Here is a 7,166-nt window from a genome sequence, read left to right as displayed (position 1 = left end):
AACAAAACTGTTTTCTTTTTCTTTTAAACTGTTTCTGTTTTTAAAAAAATAAATTGTTTTCTGTTTTATTTAAAAGTAAACTGTTTTTTGTTTTTTTAGACTGTTTCTGCTTTTTAAAAATAAACTGTTTACTGTTTTATATATATAAAAAAAATTGTTTCTGTTTTTTTAAACTGTTGCTGTTTTTAAAAAAAATAAACTGTTTCTGTTTTTTTTAAATAAATTGTTTTCTGTTTTATTTTAAAAAACTGTTTTTTTAAATAACAGTTTTATGTATTTAAAAAAAATTGTTTCTGTTAAAAAAAATAGTTTTCTGTATTTAAAAAAAAAACTTTTTTTTTAAATAAGAGTTTAAAAAAAGATTTAAACTTTATAAAAAAACATACTTTTTGAATGAAACAACCGTTGAACTTAATAATTTTCCCGTTCAAATTCGTCCATTTCGACGTCATTTGGTCCATGTTTCGTTCCTTTGCACCGGGAAGTGGCTAAAATGATTAATGACCCGTCTTCAAAACGCATCATTTCTTTGCTCGTTGGCATGTTTCTTGTTCTCGGAGATGTGCAAGTACGCCTTCACCAAGGCCACCTCCTACTCGCTCGTCCAATTTTGTCGGACGGTTGGACAATTTCTTGAACGCCATCTTCTTCTTCCTCTTCCTCTTCTTCTTTTTCTTCTTCTTCTTGTTCTTGAATATAATCATCATCTTCATCGTCAAGACTTTGTTGTGGTTCACGATACGCGTTTGCAAATTGACGGATAAGGGTGTTGTCTTCTAGTAGTGGGTCGAGTTGGGTTTGAAAGTTTGGAAACGATTGGGGTTGAAATTATTGAGGTTGAAACGGTGGAACAACGGTTGGTTTTGATACGTTTGCGATTGAAAGGGTGGATCTTGTTGGGTTTGAAAGGATGGATATTGTTGGGTTTGAAAGGGTGGGACTTGCTCGGGTTCGTCTTGCAACCTAAAGCGCGTCGGCTCGCCAAGATTCGCTCGAACCTTGGGTCTTACGGGATTTTTCTTCGTACACGAACCTCTTTTTTTCGAACCCCCACCTCTCTTGCTTGAACCTTCGATGTTTGTTTTATAATTTTTGAGTTGAATTTGAGAATTTTTGAGTTGAATTGGAGAGTTTTTGAGTTGAATTGGAGAGTTTTTTGATTGAGTGGGGGAATAATTTGGATTTTATATAAAAAACCCTCAAACAATTAAATTCCAAACAATTAAATTCCAAACCGTCAAAAATGAAACGGTAACATTTGAAATCAACGCGTGATATTCTCAGCTCGTTGAAATATCCACGCGTGATCAATTCAGTGGAGGCGGTGTTCGTGATTTTTCCACGCGTGGTGGGACGGCCATAACGGACCGCCCCCACTCCCCTTATAACATACTTACATCTTTTGTCCTACTTAGCACAAGAAACAATTTAACTCCGCCAAAAAGGCATTTCATCCCGTGGTCATCCAAGAAAAGATGTTCTATAGTAATTAACAACTCATGTTAGACCAGTTGAGACCGTTGGTATATGAGAAAATCTAGTCTGGACGTTCTGGATAGAACTAGATAGTCCAACGGGGTGTTTTGCAAAGTTACATATGTAGTTTGTATTCGGGGCGGCGTATTTTGTAATGGTGCACAATAGGGTTCTTGACTATATATTAGGTTCAAATGATAAGTAAGATGGAAATGTATAATACATTAGATTCTTCGTCAAGATATGTGAACAAGATTGTTTTTGTCAACATTGATGTCGTATTTCACACCTGATTCCAATAACTACCACTTGCTTTTCTTTCTTTTCCCAATCACAATCACACCCTTCAAACATATCCTATAAACATTAGTGTTCTTACGAATATCTTAAAATATATGGTTAGTCCGGTGGCCGGTGGGTATGGGAGGCACCATGGCCGCCCCCAGAGACGTCTCTGAGAATTCATGTACCCTGTTCGAGATTGAAAAATGTGCCCTTCTGTTATGTTTTGTAATTATTTAAAAAAGATCAAATCAATATTGGGCTTAATAAACTAATTCCAAGTGGGCTAAATTCTAAACCATAAAAAATGATTTGTAAATGGGCCTATATTGAAAGTGGTATGTGTTTGCTATTTAAAAAAATAACATATACATATCGGATTTTCTTTTTAAATCGCATACCCCTCGAAATCGTGGGCCTTGTGCGGAGGTCCTCCCCGCACACCATCAAAGCCTCCCATGGCCGCCACATCACCCTCCATAGCGCCCTGGGGCGCCATCGTCCACACTGCCGTGGTTAAAGGGGGGCACCATGGCCCTTCCGCCAGCACGTTAACGAGGACATTTGAGGTTTTTCGAAGTTGATGGGGGGCGCTATAGTTAAAACATGGGCTTTAAACCACATCATGAAAGTTAAAGGAAGGGGCTTGTGTGACGTGGTGGTGAGGTGGCGCTAGGGTGGCGTGATAAAGCCCTAGGGGCTTTATACCACACCCTCCAGCCTTAATGTCATGACCTTTTCAAATATTATAATAAGAGTAAACTTCCGTTTTGCTCCCTGTGGTTTGGTCACTTTAACGGTTTTGCCCGTAAACCCTAGGGGCTTTATACCACACCCTCCAGCCTTAATGTCATGACCTTTTCAAATATTATAATAAGAGTAAACTTCCGTTTTGCTCTCTGTGGTTTGGTCACTTTAACGGTTTTGCCCCAAACCTTTAAAAATAGTCATTTTCCTCCAATAGTTTGCTATGGTTTTTCCATTTTGCTCACCGTCTCTAACTCCATCCAAATTGTTTGTTTTTTCATTTTGCTCTCTGCAGGGAGCAAATTGAAAAAACCATAGCAAACTATTGGAGGAAAATGACTATTTTTAAAGGTTTGGGACAAAGGCGTTAAAATGACCAAACCACGTGAAGCAAAACAGAAGTTTACTCTTATAATAATTTACATATGACCTTTTCGAATATTATAATAACTAGGTTAGAACCCCGTGTATTACACGGGTTGAATAAATGCAATTTTATATACCAAATAATAAAAAATATATATTTAAAAATCTCATTTATTACACGGGTTGAATAAATGCAATTTTATATACCAAATAATAAAACAATATATATTTAAAAATCTCGTTTATTACATTGGTTGAATAAATGTAATTTATATATTAAATAATAAAAAAAGTTATATCTTTAAGAACCCCGTGTATTGTACGGGTTGAGTAAATTTAATTTTATATATTAAATAATAAAAAAGTTACATTTTTAAGAACCTCGTCGAGCTGAGGAGCGAGACTAAGTTCGACCGTTAGTGAGACTAAAGCGGGAGGCTGTGTTATACGGGTTGAACACATGTAATTTTATATACCAAACAATAAAAAGTTATATCTTTATAAATCCTATGTATTATATGTATTGAATAAATCTAATTTTATATACTACATAATAAAAAAAGTTATATTTTTAAAACCCCGAGTATTACACGAGTTGCATAAATGTAATTTTGTATAGTAAAAAATAAAAATGTTATATCTTTAAAAAACCTCGTTTATTACACGGGTTGAATAAATCTAATAAAAATTTATATCTTAAAAAAACTAACGGATATACTCGATATACGATGGATGGGGTGATTGCGGTGATTGTTCTTATAAATGTCACGTAAACATAGTGATTACCGCATTTGAGTTGAGAATTGAACACGAAAATATAAGTATAGAACCAATAAACACCTTTTAAACATTTTTGAAATAGGTTCCACCCTTAATTATTTTAGTTTAATAAAATAAATAAATCATTTAAATTAACTGAGTTAGGGCTAAAGGACATAACTTGCAAGGGTTTGCAAACATCGAGTACGTTTTCTGTAATTATTGAAGACAAAGGACACAGTTTGCAATAAGTGACATACATAAAGGACGATTTTTGTAATTTACTCTATTTTAAATATTATATATATTATCTCCTATATGAATTGTTTAAATTTATATTAAATTTAATTGTATAATTATCTTTTAATTGATATTATCTAGAGTAAACTGCGATTTTACCCCCTGGGGTTTGGGGTGATTGGCACCCTTACCCCCCTAACGAAATAATTGCAATTTTACCCCCCAACGTTTGCTGTTATGTCGCAACCTTACCCCCTGGCATCAGTCAACGGTAGTTTGACCCTTATAGGTAAGGGTATTTTGGTAATTTTACCTTATATTAATTATTATTTTTATTATTATTATTATTATTATTTATAAAATCAAATTATCATATCATCTTCAAATACTCACAGATCCATCATCATAATCATCTTCAAATTATCATCATCATCATCTTCAAGTAACAGATCTGAACCTCCATCGGCGTTTTACCGCTCCTCCACCACTAGCCGCCGCTCCTCCCCCACCGCAACCACCCACCCCCTTCTTCCTTCAACCCACAAGAACAGATCTGATCAACCTCCATCGCCGTTACTTAACCAAATCGCTCGCCGGAGAAATCTCCCTAACAATGGCCGGCTGAACAAACAAATCGGATCTACAGTAAGTGCCTTCCTTCACTCTGCAATCGATGAAGAAGAAAGAGAAAAAAGCCCTTAAAAGATAAGGGTAGTGGAGATCCAACCAGCCCAGTCCAATGGCCCAACAAATTGAACAGTTATGTTGGTAGTGGTGGTATAAGCACAACGAGAATAGGGAACGGGTCATGAATGAATATTGTTATGACTGTGATTGTCTTCTCTTCTCTTCTCATCTCTTCATGTAATCTTATTCCTATCTCAATCTATCTTTGTGTTCGTTTCTTTAAGTGTAATCAATCTATTGAATCAACGAACTACCCTTAGTTTTGCCATATTTCAAGGTTGTTGCAGGTTGTAGGTGATAAGAAGATGAAGGATGATGGTGGCGGAGGCTTTAACCGGAGGTGATGGTGTTCGGTGTCGGAGGTGCCGGAGGTGAGAGATGGTGAAGATGATGAACCTCGGAGGTGTCGGAGGTGAGAAGATGATGATCGACGGAGATCGTCGGAGACGATGACTAGTGTTCAGTGGACGGTCGGAACAAGGATAATGATAAACGATGATGAAGACGACAGTGCACGGAGATTGGATATGCTGATATAGGGGGTGTTTGGGTTAGCTTATTTAAGTTAAAAAGGACTTTTCGTGAGAAGGACTTATTAACTTATGACTTTTTGAAAATGACTTTTTAAAAAAGTGTTTGGGTTAGCTTACGAGTCAATAAGTCAATAAGTAGTTTTTTTAAAAGGTGTTTGGTTTAACTTATTCATGTAAAATGGGGATTTTGTTCATAAAAGGACTTTTGGGGTTTGAGAAGTGAGAAATCATGACTTCTCAAAAAGCCCCTTATCAAGAGTAAACTAAAAGTCATTTTAAAAGTCCTTCTCACTTTGCTAAACACTATTTTAACAACTCATTAACTTATAAAAGTCAATAAGTTAAAAGTTGGGGGAAAACAAGGAATCCTAAACACCTCCGTAATATATATTAGCATAAACAAAAAATATAAAATTATGTGACGCCTTCATGGATTGATGATAGTATAAAATTATATAAAATTATTAGCATATATATTTACATCAGCTCTGTAAATTGATGATAGTATGCAAATCACTAAATCATAGGTTATCAATGGGTTGATTATTAATAGCAGGGGTTTATAATAATCGAATATGGATGGTGGCAGGAAGGTTTTTGGAAGTTGCAGGGGGTAATATTGCTTCGTAACACAAAGTATAGGGGGTAATAAGAAAGAGCATTTTAGTAATTTACATGTGGGGGGTAATTATGCAACATAACAGGAATGTTGGAGGGTAAAATAAAAGGGTAAAATAGTCATTCACCACAAAGTCAACAGATCAGTCAACAAATTTGAGGCCGGGGGGTAAGGTTGCGACATAACAGCAAACATTGGGGGTAAAATTGCAATTATTTCGTTAGGGGGGGTAAGGGTGCCAATCACCCCAAACCACAGGGGGTAAAATTGCAGTTTACTCTATTATCTATAAAAATAGATGACTTCAATGAATGATACGTGTCCAAAACTTGGTTTCTTTTATTATAGTAGATAGATTTATATCGGTTCAACATGGTAGGCATCGACTCAAATAGCAAAAGGCTTCATAAGGTGAGGCTTGCATTTTGCTTGATGGTATGAACAGAAGAGAAAAATCACAACATATATCAATATATTCAATAAATAACAATTAAAGTCAAGTCGTCTTGATGGAATATATACTTTAAGGGGATAGGGAGTGGGTGCGGCAAACCATCAGCAAACATGGTTGCCGCTCGGTAACCACCACCCCTCACTTGTTTGACGTGCGGCAAAGTTGCCAAATCGGTGATGGATCACCGTTCGGTAAAGGGAGAAGTGTGTGTGGGGAGTGGGGTCCATGCCATCTTTAACCAATTACACCTTTTTTTTTTTTTTTTTTAAGTTTACCACTTCACCAAGTGTCTAACCATTGCCAACACTTTTCAACATAGTTTAAACACTTATGACTGAACCACGTGGCACACTCTCATTGGTTGATTTTCAAGTTTGCCACTTTCAAGTGTCTAACCACTCCCTACACCCTAACATATATATTCAACATCCTCTTTCTTTCACCCCGTCTTCTCCTACAATAAACGACTATGGTGAGGAAGAGAAGATTGGTTGGAAGAGGATGATAAATAAGGCTTATGATCATTAGGTCATGAGTTCGATTCTCACAAAAGGGGGTTTTTTCCCAGATTTATTGGGTTTCCTCCTGAATTGGTGTATATGCAATATTGCCTAGTGGAGATGGATATAATTGGGTGGTTCTGCTGGTGGCACGATGATACTCCAGTAGTCCGTCAGTGATCCAAATTTGCCGTTAAAAAAAAAAAAGAAAAGAGGATGATAAATAAAAGTTGTAAAAGATGGAAAAAAATACAAGCTTTTCTTTAATCACATAAAATGTCATGTTGAATACCTTGTATTTTTCCGCACTTCGCTTTTAGTTATGACTTTACAAGCAGTCCCTCCCCTGTTGTTTTAACAATCATATTTTTTTTAACTATCATTTATTTCATGTTTTAACTATCATATATTTTTTATTTTTTTAACATCAAATACTTTTCAATCAATAGTATTTTTACTTTTACTTTTTAACTACTAATACCTATTAATCAGCCAATTCTTTT

The sequence above is a fragment of the Helianthus annuus genome, chromosome 2, assembly GCF_002127325.2.
Source record: "Helianthus annuus cultivar XRQ/B chromosome 2, HanXRQr2.0-SUNRISE, whole genome shotgun sequence".
Lineage (NCBI taxonomy): Eukaryota > Viridiplantae > Streptophyta > Magnoliopsida > Asterales > Asteraceae > Helianthus > Helianthus annuus.
The sequence above is the reverse complement of the archived record's forward strand: the minus strand, read 5'-3'. Positions refer to the sequence as shown.